A 14128-nucleotide genomic window follows, 5' to 3' on the forward strand; every position below is an offset into this window, starting at 1 on the left:
CCCGCACGCCGCGCCCTTTGGCTGCTGGGATCAGGGACCAGACGCCTGCGGAGCAGGACCGCTCATCCCTTCAGCACACGGGTCCGGGGTGGGCGCTGCCCCCACCTCCTTCCACAGCAACTGTCCCTCCACCCACGGCGCTCTGCCTCTCCAACGGGAGGGTGACGCCTAAGGGATTGCATCCCGCTGTCAGTTACCAGGGCATCTTCCTCCCTCCTCTCAGACAGCCGGGCAGTGCTGTGTGGCCGGCCCACCTGCATCTGCTGTGCCCACCACGGCCGTTCCCAGCCTGGGCCCTATGAAGGCCTCCAGCCCGGCCCCCCATCAGTCAGCTGGAGAAGCGGGTTAACACCAGGACCCATCACTCCCTGCCCCCAGTCAGAACCTTTCCACGCTCCCTCCTGCCCTTACAGGAAAGTCCAGACCCTGCCCGTCTCCCCAACCTCTCCCCAGTATCAGCCAGGCCCCAGCCCACTGGCCTCTGCAGCATGTTCTGTTTCCTCTGGGCCCCTGCACACACCTGTGCCATTTGTTGGCGTTCTGCCCCTGCTCTTCTCACAGGACTCATTTCCTCCTTCACACTTCGGCTTCAAGGACACCTTTCCTGACTGCCCTGCCAGGCAATTCCTCCCTTTTCCTTTGCCTTTACCTCCTGCTCGGTTCCTAATTGGCACCCCTTTGGGTTGCTTCATAATTACAAAAAAAATCTAATATCTGGCTCCCCCATCACACTGTGAGCCCTTTGAAGGCAAGGACTTTTGTCTCTTGTCCACTGGTGCATCTTTATTTTTTATTTTTATTTTTTAATATATTTTATTGATTTTTTTACAGTGAGGAAGGGAGACGGATAGAGAGTTAAAAACATCGATGAGAGAGAAGCATCGATCAGCTGCCTCCTGCACACCTCCTACTGAGAATGTGCCCGCAACCAAGGTACATGCCCTTGACCGGAATCGAACCTGGGACCCTGCAGTCCGCAGGCCGATGTTCTATCCACTGAGCCAAACTGGCTAGGGCAACTGGTACATCTTTAGCACTTAGCATGTGATTCAGGAAATAGTTGCTGAATGAATGAATGAAAGATCATCTATGGGGGTTACGGCTGATGTTTGGATTGGACTTTTACCTCCCAGGACGTTCTCATGGGTACCCAAGAGCAAAAAGCTCCCTCTCAACTACACATCTTGCCGGTCTGGGTAGTGGGTGGTGGTGGGGCTGGGCAGTCCCACCCCCTTGCTGTCACTCAGGTGCCAGTGGAAAAGTGTCTTTCTTCAAAGAGAACACCCGCCTTCAGACGTGACTTCATTTCTCCCAGCAATTCTCCTCTTAGGCATCCACTCAAGAGAAGGACACAGGAAACCTGCACACAGATGTTCTGAGCATCACGATTCATGAGAGCCAGAAAGAGGAAGGCAATCAGATCTCCAGTAACTGGGAATGGATAAACAAAAAGTCTTCTGTCCATGCAAGGGAATATTATTTGTCCCAGAAAAGGAATAAGTCCGGATGCACATCACCGCGTGGATGGACCTGCAAAACATGGTGCTGGGAAGGAAGCCAGTCCCAGATCACATGTCATATGATTCCATTTATGTGACATGTGCAGGACAGGCAAACCCGTAAGGAGGGAAAATGGCTTAGTGGCTGCCGGGGGCTGGGCGAGTGGGAATGGGGAGTGACTGTTAATGGTTATGGACTTGCTTTTTCGGGAGATGAGAATGTTCTGGAATTAAATAGTGATGATGGTTACACAGTTTAGTGAACATACTAAAGACGACTGAATAACATACTTTAAATAACTTTATGGTTTATAAATTATATCTCAATTATAAAAAAGAGAATTAAATTTTTATTTTAGCATGATTGCCCCCGCCCCCCGCCCCCCAAATTCCTCTGGTCTTTGCTGGGCACTGTTTGGACTGTAAGGCTTTGTGTGTGTGTGTTTTTTATATATATATATATATATATATATATACATATATATATATATATATATATATAATTGATTTCAGAGAAAAAGGGAGAGGGAGAGAGAGAAACAGCAATGATGAGAGAGAATCATTGATAGGCTGCCTCCTGCATGCCCCTCACTGGGGATCGAGCCTGCAACCGGGGCTTGTGCCCTTGACTGGAATCGAACCTGAGACCCTTCCGTCTGCAAGGCCAACACTCTATCCACTGAGCAAAACCAGCCAGGGCAGGCTTTGTTTTTGCAGTGAGCACACCCAGAGAGTTTTCTTAGGACCTGCCATGCCCATGGTGCTGTAAGTCTGCAAGCCCCCTGGGAAGCAGGGCAAGAGGAACGGAAGGGGCCAGAGGCTCTCTGTGAAGGTGGGCGCCAGTGCAGGCTGCCTCTGGCCGCAGGGCCCTGCCCATGGAGTCCCCACGCAGGGGAGGCATGAGGACAGCCTGGGGACACCTCCTTTTTTGCTGATCCTGCTGGGGGCTGAGAAAAGGGGTCTGCAGGCTATTTCCGTGGTGGGAAGCAGAGTGTGGATGGGAGAGGGTCCGAGCCCAGTTCCCTGTGCCTTTGGTCTCTGCGGAAGCAGGCCCATGGCCCCAGGGGCTTCCTTCAGAAGCTGCTGAAGACAGAATAATCCGGCAGTTGCCAGTCTGGTTCAGATCTCTGCTCCGCCCGTTAGGAGCTTGGAGAAGTCACGGGCCTCAGTTTCCCCTTTATTCAAATGAGACTGATGATGATGACAGTACCCATGAGGCCTTAGAATTGAGGTGCATCACGCTCCCCACAGGGTTCTTTGGCTATAGCAGCTGTGGCAATGTCACTGTGCGAGGCTCTCAGAAAGCAGCAGCCCCTACAGCCATTGTCCTCCTTGGGACAAGGTCACAGGATGCCTCTTGGCTCCCGTCATGTCATTGCCGTCTGGTCTCTCAGGGATCAGCACTAGGGGCGTAGATCTGAGGTCAGGAGAGCTGGTCACTGGTGGATTGTCCTGGAGGAGTGTGTCAGGATGGTCAGGCTTGCAGTGGGACACCCCTCAAATGGACATAGTTAATTTTTATATTAAATTAACATATTTGAGTGGCCAATACTCCCAGGGTTCAAACTCAAGCTGAGCCCTGGCCAGTGTTCTCAGTGGTTAGAGCATTGGCTGCTCACTGAAGGGTGGCGGTCCGATTCCCGGTCAAGGGCATTTACATGGGTTGTAGCTTCAATCCTGGCCCAAGTCAGGGTGTGTGTCCCAGAGGCAACCAATCGGCGTGTCTCTCTCACATCAATGTTTCTCTCTTTCTCTCTGTCTCTGTCTCTCTCTGCTCCCTCCCTTCCTTTCACTCTCTCTAAAAATCATCCTCGGATGAAGACTAACAAAAAAAATCAAGCTCAGATGAATGCTCCAGAAGCTTCACTCCCATCTCTGTCCGTCCGCTGACCCTCCGCCTCCACTGGGACCGGGCTTGTCCATTTCCCCTGTGTCCCCAGCAACCAGAAAACACCGCACTGAGGAAGCAGAGCCTTTTACAAACAGCTCTATCCGGGTCTGTCCCATGTCTCATCAGGCTCACCCATTCCAGGTGTATAACTCAAGGACTTTTAGTAACTTCATGTAGTCTGAAATCAGTCTCAGACATTTCCACCCCCCAGTGAGATTCCTCACATAGATCAGCAATCCCCCCAGCACTCCCCCACCCCCCGCAACCACTCACCCACTCTCTCTCTACAGATGGGCCTTTTCTGACATTTCATATTATGGAATCATAAATACGTGCTGGCTTCTTTCGCTTAGTTAATGTGGCCAAGGTCCGTCCACGTGGTGTGTCAGAGCCTCACCCCTTTTCCTGGCTGAGCTATATTCCATGCGTGGCTAGATCACATTTTGTTTATCCACTTATTTGTTGATGGGCACTTGGGTTGTTTCGCGCAAATATAGTATTTCTCTCTCTCTCTCTCTCTCTCTCTCTTTAATACAAAGGACAGCATTACTTTTGTATTTATATGTGACCCTGTATATGAACACACGTGTGTGTTTATACATGTATCTGATATATGTGTACATGTACGCGTGTGCATGCATATACATATGTATGTCCATAGTCTTGCACCTTGCTTGCTTCACTTAACAACATACACTGAGAGTCTCCTTTAAATCATTGTTCAACGCTGATTTCATGCCGTGTTCCCAGCCGCGGACACGGCCTCTCCGTGAGCGTTCCTCTGTCCTGACGCCTGGGAGGGCACGCAGTGTCCGCCTTACTCCCTGGTGAGTACCGGCCGGGAGACTCGTCCTGGCCCTGTGGCTATTATACCCCAAGCACTGGTCGGTGGGGAGCGCTGGAGGGCAGGGCCCAGGGCCACATCTGCCACATGGAGGGGCTCTGGGGCTTGCCCATCACAGATGAAAGGGAAATGGCCCCTAACCCCACCACGGCCCGGAGAGCGGTCCCTGGTGCGGCTCCTGGCTTCTTCGGCAAGAGAAGGGGGCAGGGGCCTGTCTCCGTGCCGCAGGCCTGGGTGCGTCCCGAGAAGGGGCTCGCGGTGCAGGCCTCGGTGAGGCCCACTGCGCGGTGCTGCGGGCCCACTCGCTCAGGTCAGGTGGGTCCTGGAGGCGCTAGAGACTGGGGGTGGGGCAGAGACAGCCCCTCATCACGGGGACCGCGGCAGCTCCATGTGCAGGCAATGAGTCTCTGCGGGGCTGCTCTGAGTATTTGAGTGGCAGAGCCGTTTCCCCTGCTCCAGGCCTTCAAGGAAGCGGCGGTGTGAACGGGTTCCAGGGGGAAACCGGGTACTCAGCAGAGCTCAGAGCCCACCCTCCTAACCACCTGCTGCGCCTCCTCCACAGAGGGGGCTCCCGTCCCTGGGCCACCGCTGCCCCGAAGCAGTGACAAGAATAAAGCACACCACTGCCACGCATGTGCCAGTCTCATCGTGCTGAGGGCGTGCTGGACACCCCGCAGCATTGCACGTTCCCATTTCACAGATGAGACCAGCGAGGCTGGGCTGGGAGGAGCGGCTGAGGCAGGATTTGAACTCTGCACAGGTCGGACGTCAGCAAAGCGGGGCAGAGCGTGGCCAGGGCAGAGGGAGGGCCGTGGGGGTCGCCGCTTGCCCTCTGGAAAGCTCCCTGTTCCCGCAGGGGGCTCTGGTCATGGAGGGGGCAGGTTCCTGCCTTGCCCTCCTGGCCTCCGTCCTGGCCCAGGGCCCATTCTCCAGCCTGTTTTCCAGACAGGAAATATGAATCAAAATAACATGACATACTCAGCCATAATTAGCGCTGCGGCGTGAGGCTGAGCGAGCGTAATGAGGAGCAGGCCTTTGCAGCCCAACCTGCCAGCCTGGCCCTCCATCCCTCCCGTCCCTCCCCCTGCGCCATCCATCAGCCCTCCCACCCCCAGGTCAGTGGAGAGGGCAGGAGAGAGAGTGAGAGTGAGGGCCTGAGGGGGCGCAGAGGAGAGTGGAGAAGGGAGGGGGCTCTCGGTGTGTTATTTGGTTTTGCTGTTTGACACTTGAGTTCTCCGGAGACCTGGCTAGCTCTGGCTTTGGTAGCTTCTTGTCCTCTTCGGATACATTTGGGGCTTCCCTGTGGAAGCCTCTGACTGTACAACATCAGGCCGAGCCGTGGCCCTTCCTGCTCGAGGGCTGGCCGAGACCCTGCCCTTCTCCCCCCAGCCCTCTGTCTGTGTGTTTTGTGTCTCTCACCCATTGGCCGTGTCTCTCTCCGTCTCCTCAAGTCTCTCTCTGTCCCGTGATCGCGCTCTCTTTCTCTCTCTGTTAGAGACAGTGTCTCTCTTTCTCTCTCTGCTAGAGACAGTGTCTCTCTTTCTCTCTGTTAGAGACAGTGTCTCTCTTTCTCGGCTCCCTTGTCTCTCTTTGTTTTTCTTCCCTTCTCCCTCCCCTTCGGTTTCCCCAAATGAAAGGACTCCTGAGAGAGAGAGAGAGAGAGAGAGAGAGAGAGAGAGAGAGAGAGAGAGAGAGAGAGGCTGAGGCTGCTGGTAGCCTTTGGGCCCGCCCCTTCCTGTGACCTCCCAGCTCACACCCCTCTTCTCTCTCCAGCCCCTCAGCCCCCCTCCCTCCCAGAGACCCCCCAGAAGCTCGCCTCCTGGAAAAGCCCTCCCTGCAACCACCGACCACCCCTCGCTGGCTGACCTCTGCTTCCCTGGTGGTCCTCCCCGTGGTCAGCTAGGTGAAAGGTCGCGGCTGTTAGAGGAGGCCTGGGGTCTTTGAGAACATCTAACTGGGTGTTCTCCACATGAGGGCCTGGGACCTCTGGGGACTCCGGGCCGCCCAGCCTGGGGGGTGGAATCTGTGAGCAGTTCCCGCCTTCATTAGTTTTCTATATTCCTGTTCACACACGTCCTTCATGGTCCTGGTGGGAAAAGCCGGCCCGTCGAGCATAGACAAAGCCCATGGCCCACCTCACAGAGGCGCCCACAGCATCAGGTACCCCAGCAAGAGTCTGAGCAATTTCATCCTTGCTTTTCGGATTTGGTTGACTGTTTTGCAACTAAGAGCACAGCTCTTAGTGATTAGACCTTAGTCACTTAGCACCGCTCAGCCTCAATTGATTCATCTGTTGAATGGGAGCAGGAGAGTGTTGAAGCCCCGCAGGGTGAAGGGAGGACTCAGTGGGCATACACACGTGTCCAGAACTGGGCCAGGCCCTGAGAAAGGGCTCAAGGAATTGTCACAGTGGTGTGTGCCGGCCCAGGGCTGGCTGTGTTTGTTTGCACACTCACGGAATTGCCGCAACAGCCCCCAGTGTGAATGAGGTGCTAACCTCTTTTAGAATACGCGATCAGGTTCAAAGAGGTTGAGCAACTTGGCCAAACTCTACCATTACCAGTTCGCTTATTCATTCATGTTTTCACCCAGCACTATCTGAGTGGTGCTAGGTATCATGGCTCGTGCTGGACACCAAGGCTACCGCAGGGAGCAGAGCAGGTGTGCTCTCTACCCTCAAGCGCTTTCAGTTCAGCGGGGGACAGGCATGCCACACCTTCACACAGGGAGCTTAAATCACATGACAGCGCTGGGAGCTCGTCTGACATGGGCTGGGGTGCTGAGCCAGGCCCAGTGAGGAGGACCCAGGTTGAGGGAACAGCATGTTCAAAGGCCCTGGGGTCAGACAGTGCGTACCACACTCACTCGTGGGAATGAGACAAACTCACCGAGTAAACAGTGAAACACACAAGTCCAAGGCCGGGGAGGTTGGCCGAAGGGCTCGCAGGCCACCTGGAGGAGGTGATTCTTCCAACCCCGATGGCCCAGCCTTGTGGCTCATGACAGTACCAGGGCAGTTTCGAGGTATCACCCCTCAGTCCAGGGCCTGCCTCAGCTGCCAGCAACCTGGTTGATGTCTGATGGTGTGGCCCTCATTGTGAGTGGCTTTGGTCATTGGCTATTCTCATCAACAACCCAGGAAGTGCCCTCGACCTGGGCATCCAGGTGTGTCCAGCTCAGAGAGGGTCACTGTCTGTCATGGACAAAGGGCGCTGGAGCTGCTGGAGGAGTTTGTATTCCCTCTAGTACAGGGAACATGGTGCATACCCAAACTGGTTGGTATGGAATCCCTAGAGCAGGGGTGGGCAACCTTTTTGTGAGTGCGTACCAAAACCAGCAAAATCTCTGACTCAAAATTCTTCTGCGTGCCAACACTAATTTTTTGAGAACATGTTACGCCTACTTGATATCTCTTAAGGTGTACGTATGTGAAGAACCTTGAAGAAATAATAAAATTAATTCGAGCGACAAAAACACAGTATATGATGATGAACAATACATTTATTTTGTAATGTATACATGGACACTGATGGTCCGACAGAAAACTTTATGACTCTGTTTGATATTATCAGTGGGACTTTTGCTGCTGCATCACTGATGACAGAGATTTTACATCAGGTTTATATTTTGTGACCTTCAGAGATATGCACGAGCTACTACTTTCATCCGTTAGGCTACTCCTATTACGAGACTTAACAAAATTCATCACTGAGAACAAAGATTCACAAGCGCATGTGGATGAAACCAAAACACTGGTCAGATCTAGGAAGGCAGGGAGAGTTAAGGCAGAGGCATAGAAATTGCTCTTCCCCTCTCTCGTCAATCCATGCCTATGGTCTTTAAGATAACTTGTTATATAAAATTATTTATTTATCTAAGATGCACCTACACTGAATTTATCTGAAAAATAAAAAAGTCGATATTAAGAAAAAAAGTGTAAATGGAAGATTATAAGAGAGGGTTTTGCGTGCCAGCAAAAGTTACTGGCGTGCCATGTTTGGCATGCATGCCAGGGGTTGCCCACCCCTGCACTAGAGTCTTTGTCCTCACAGCCTAGGTTCCCTGTCTGCCTGAGGTCATGGTGGGGAACACCCAGCTCACTGCAGGGTGCCTGGATCAGGGATGCTTGCACACTCTCTGAATTAGAGTTTCATCCACACTGAGTTTTTACAGCTCTACTGAGGTGTAATTTAAACATGAAAGTCACCCATTTAGCTGTACAATGGAATTAAACCCAACAATGAAAAAGAACAGATGACCTGTATACAATATCACAGCTAAAGCTGAACACCTTATGCTAAGCTGAAGAAGTTTGATGAAAAGAGCACATAGATAGTGCTTTCATTAGTATAACATTTCTAGAAAAAATTGTATTCTTATTTTGAAATATCTGATCTAGAAAAATTCCATTGGATTTGAAATCTAATCTTTGTTTCTCAAGATGTGTTTTGTAAATTTGTCCATAATAGAAAATGATGAGCATCAAGTCTTTAAAATAGTTTCAATTATTATACATTTAAAAATAGTTGAAAAAATTGGATTAAGTTTTTAAAATTACCTTTTGTGTAAACAAAGTGTTTCTTTGACATGATTATTAAGATCCTGCCTTTCCAATTTAGATGCCTTTTATTTCCTTTTCTTGCCTAATTGCTCTGGCCAGGCCTTCACTGCAGGTTGAATAGCAGTGGTAAAAGCAGGCATCTTCATCTTGTCCCTGATCTTAGGAAGAAGGCTTCCAGTCTTTCACACTGGGTGTGATGGGAGCTGAGGGTTTTTCATAAATATTGTTTACCGTGTTGAGGAGGTTCCTTCTGCTTCTTGTTTTCTGAGTGGTGTTTTATTTTTTTTGTTTTTGTTTTTTTAAGTCATGAAGGATGTTGTGTGTTATCAATTGCCTTTTCTGTGTCAATTGAGATGCTCATGTAGTTCCCTCCTGCCCTGTACTGTTAATGTAGTGTGCTGCGTTGATTGAGTTTCACATGTTGGGCCATCCTTGCATTCCTGGGATACCCACCTGATAATGGTGTGTAATCTTTTTAATATGCTGTTGGCTTCTGTTTGCTAGTATTCCCTTGAGGACTTTTGCGTCATTATTCATAGGGATATTGGTCTGCAGTTTTCTTGTGGTGGCAGTGGGGTGATTCTGGAACATGTTCCATGTGGTTTCTCAGAGGCCCCAGTGGGATGGAGTCCCATGTGCCCACAGTGGTCCCCTCATCTTTAATGCACCCCTTCCTGGCTTGTCTCATTTCTCTGTCTCATTCTCTTATTTCTTCCTTCCCTCCTTGTGCTTCCTGAGGTCACCTCCCTCATAAACTACTTCCTCTCAAGTCCTCAGATCATATCTGCTTTGGAAGGAACAAAAGCTAGGAGAAACCTTGCTAGTGTGTAACCATTTTAAGCATAAAAACCTAATTTTAAAATATGAAATTCACCAAGGCAAGCTTACTTTAAAATGAAATTGCCTTTATTTGGAAGTGTTACACTCTTTTATGTATAAACATTTTCCCTAACTTTGAATTTCATTTTTTTCTTACCATAAGTTGAAAATATGAGGCCTTTCCCCACCAGATCCCTAATAAATGCTTCCACCCCCTTCTAGATGGTCCCTTGCAGGCTGTGTAATGTTACCATGTTCTATATGTACCATTATGGCAAACGGGTGGGTGGAAGCCCTGCTTTGGGCAGGGGAGGGCCAGGGGGTGGTGGGAGCCCCCTGGTGTCTGTGTGGAGGGGATGCCAGGGGACCCTGCCCTTGTTTTCTGTTTGAAGCTGGGGGACAAGAGAAGCCTAGGGTTAGATCCCCAGCCTTGACTTAGATGCACCCACAAAGAAATCGATGACAGCTCCCTCCTTGCTCACCCACTGGATACTCTAGGAATTCCTACTCTTCTCTTACTGAGACTACCACTTGCCATAAGTAAGAGAGCTGATGGTGGAGACCCTTTCTTTTCCCATAGGTTAGCTCTAGAGCAGGCCAGTGAGTGGGAATCCCACCATCATCCCAGCCATTCAGAACTGCCCGCAACTTACATAAAGATGGGCATGGAGGCACACCCGCCCTGGAGCCTGTCCTCAGCTTTGCTACACAGTCGCTGTATTTTGTAGTGATTAAGAGCCTGGGTCTGGGAGCCAGGCAGGCCTCAGTTTTAATCTTGCCGCTTAACCTGCTGTGTTTCTTTGGGAAAATCAGTTAGTGGCCCTGAGACACGACTTCCCCTTCTGTGGAATGGGTATACCTGGTTAGCTGCTTGGGGGCGTTTTGGGAATAAGGCATGCTGGCACACTGCCTGGCACCCAGGGAGAATACGGTTCATGAACTTATTTATTAATCCAACGATCCAGCAAACGTTTGCTGGACACCTATTCTGTGTCTGGGACTCCTATAGGTGCTGGGGGCCCATTAGTGAACAGAGCAGGAATTCCGGTGTGAGAGGCAGAGGGTAAACAAGAGGCACATCATACAACGTCAGGTGGTGCCTGTGCGGTGGGGGACATTCGAGCAGGACCAGGGAGAGAGTGGTGGGGTGGTTACAGCTGTGTCGGGAGGTGGGTCGGGGTAGGCCCCTGTGATATGATGACCCAGAAGTGAGAGACTGAGCCAGGCTGATATCCTGGAGAGGAGCATTCTAGAGGAAACAGTGATGCAAGGGCCCGGAGGCCAGTGGGGATGGGTCAGGGTCAGCCCCAACTGATGCAAGATGGGCACCAGGAGGTTTGGGGGCCTTGCCAGCCTCTCTTTGGCTCTTGGACTTGTCGTAAGTGAGATGGACCATTGGAGGGCTCTGTGCAGGGAGCAACGGGGGTTCCTTTACAGTGTGATGTACGAGGGTCCCTCTGGATGAGTCAGCTCATTGAATCTCTGAGGCTGTCATGGCTCATGGCTTGGAAGGTGAACTAATGTCACTATGGTGACTATCACATTCCCACTAGCCAGGGACCCTTTGCTGAGAAACCATGTGTTGGTCCAACTGTGTGAAACCAGTTTATGCCTGGGGAGAGGTTCGGGCCCTCCCCTCTTGGGGTGAAGGGTGTACCTTCCAGAGGGAAGTTCTAGCCGGTCCGTGGGGGTAAAGGGCCAATCTGTCTAATTCCTCCCTCCCTTGGGCAGTCTAATTGCCCATTTAACCTTTGTGGGGCTTAATTAAGGATGTTTAGTCTGGGTGTGCTGCACTTGACTCGTTAGGTTAAGCTCATGGCCTTCCCTCTAGTCTGTCAATGGTCCAGACAGACAGGCTTTCCGAGGCGTCCCCCGAGAGGAAGGGGAAATGGAAGGTTTCACTCAAGCTCTTCCCAGCCTGTGGTGGGTGTGGGCTGTCCAGAGGGCGCTGTGGGTGGGGTGGGGAGGACGCTGCCCCCAGATCTGGGAACAGTGCCTGGGGTGGGGCAGCGCTGAACGCAGGCTTGAATGGTTTACTCAGATAAGGTCTGGCCATAGTGTGTGTGTGTGTGCACATGCCCGCCTATCCCTCCTTGCTCACATAGGAGGGGAGCAGAACTTGCAGCAAATTAAGGTATGGAAAATGGCAGCCCAATGGGATCCCGGAGATCACGCCATGCAGGGGTTGGCAAATGTTTTTGTAAAGGACCACTGGACTCCACCTGCTAAAGCAGACACAGGCCACAGGCAAACGAAAGGGCATGGCTGTGTTCCAATAATTCTTTATTAAAAAAAAAAAAAAAGAGTTGGCCTTAGTTGGTCCCAGATCTAGGAGAATTTTCTAGATGAGGAATTCAGACAACCTTCCTCCCATCACTCATAGTAACTCACAAGCTGCAACCTTTCTGAAGCCCCTTCTCTAGCAAACTTCGATCTGTTTCAAGGTCAAGTGTCATATTTAGTATGATATTTATTGATTTTTGCCACTTTAGCTAATGTGTGTGAAATTGAGGTACCATTTTTATCAGATTCCTGTTGTTTGTTTTAAAAAAGATATTTTTATTAATTTCAGAGAGGAAGGGAGAGGGAGAGAGAGATAGAAACATCAATGATGAGAGAGAATCATTGATTGTTGCCTCATGCATGTCCCCCCACTGAGGATTGAGCCCTCAACCCAGGCATGTGCCCTGGCTGGGAATGGAACCGTGACCTCCTGGTTCATAGGTTGAGGCTCAACCACTGAGCCACACGGGCTGGGCTTATCGTGTGATTTTTAACGAGTCACTGACGAAGTGTTTGAGTAATTTTGCATAGTGCAATGATTTTAAGGAATACATATGTCATGTTATAGAAGCATTGACTGTATTTATAACCCAGGCCTCCTGAGTTGTAGTTAGGATTGGCTAGGCTTTGCTGCAGTAAGAAATAAACTCTGAAATCTCAACAGCTTCATACCATAAAGGTTCACTTCTCTCTCATCCAGAGTGTGGTTCAGGTTGGTGACTCTCTAGGGTGGCTGCCTCCAAGCTGTGACTCAGGGAACCAGGACACTTCATGTGTCATCATGTGGCCTTCATCGGCACTGACAAAGTGGGAGAGAGCAGGAGGATCCTGGAGGGTATTTGCTAGACAAGTTCTGGGAGTGGCTTAGAACACTTCTGATCATATTCCATTGGTCAGAAAGCAGTCACACAGCTCCTACCTAGCTATAAGGCAGGCTGGGAAATGTAGTGGTCGGTGTGTCCAGGAAGGGGAACAGGATTTATTGAGTATATCACAATGTCTTGGTCACGTCACCTCATCTCAATTCATGTACCTTTCAATAATTCACTGCCATTTTATGCCAGGCACTGTGATAGGCTCTGGGGATATAGAAAAAACAAAACTAAATAAAATGACAGAAACAAACCCTGCTTTCATGGAGGTTATGTCACAGGGGATAGGTAGATACAAAAATAATTTAACGTAATGTATGTCACCGGCGATGTGCTTTAAAGCAAAAACGAATTCATGGAAATGGGAGAGAGAGAATCAGGGGTGAGTGTGACATTACAACTTTAAAAAGATGATCGGCTTAACACCCCCTCTGACGAGGTGGCATTGGAGAAAAATCTTGAAAGAGGTTCAGCCGGGAGCCATGTGGACACATGGGGTAAGAGAATCTCAGCCAGGTGAACAGCCAGCACAAAAGTTTAGAGGCAGGAAGATACCTGGGATATTCAATGTATCACAAGGTGGCCAGTGTGGCTGAGGGGCTGGAGGGGGGTGAGAGGGGGAATTCATAGGAGGTGAGATCAGAGCTATCCAAGGGAAGATTTCTTTTTTTTATGTTTTTTTAAATTTTTATTGATTTTTTTTTTTTTTACAGAGAGGAAGGGAGAGAGATAGAGAGTTAGAAACATCGATGAGAGAGAAACATCGATCAGCTGCCTCCTGCACATCTCCCACTGGGGATGTGCCCACAACCCAGGTACATGCCCTCGACCGGAATCGAACCTGGGACCTTTCAGTCCGCAGGCCGACGCTCTATCCACTGAGCCAAACCGGTCTCGGCGTAGGGAAGATTTCTGAGTCGTTGGCTATTCTCAAGGCGTTCAGTTGGAGACCACTGACAGTCATGGGATTGCTGCCCTGAAACCTGGACCCCCTATTCTATCTCCCTCTCGGCTCCACCACTGAGCCCTGGCACCGGGTCCTTCTATCGATGAGGAACGCGGGGCTTGGAGAGGTTATGATCCCCATTTCCCAGAATCCATTATACAACTAACACGAGAAAGTGGCTGTTGTGTGTGTTGAGCTTCAGTTTCACTTTATGGTAACGTGCAAGGAATTCGGAGATTGTCGGGGGGGGGGGGGGGGGGCGGACCCTGGGAACCACCGGGTCAGTGAGTTACTCTGTGAACTCTTGCTCCAGCGGGAAGCCTTGTGGTTCAGACTTTTTGTCCAAAGACAGCATCTCACACACTCATCTAGTGGTTGCGATGGGGCTTCAGACCAGGTGAAAGCATTCTGTT

Source organism: Myotis myotis, unplaced genomic scaffold (assembly GCF_014108235.1).
Source record: "Myotis myotis isolate mMyoMyo1 unplaced genomic scaffold, mMyoMyo1.p scaffold_m19_p_19, whole genome shotgun sequence".
Classification (NCBI taxonomy): domain Eukaryota; kingdom Metazoa; phylum Chordata; class Mammalia; order Chiroptera; family Vespertilionidae; genus Myotis; species Myotis myotis.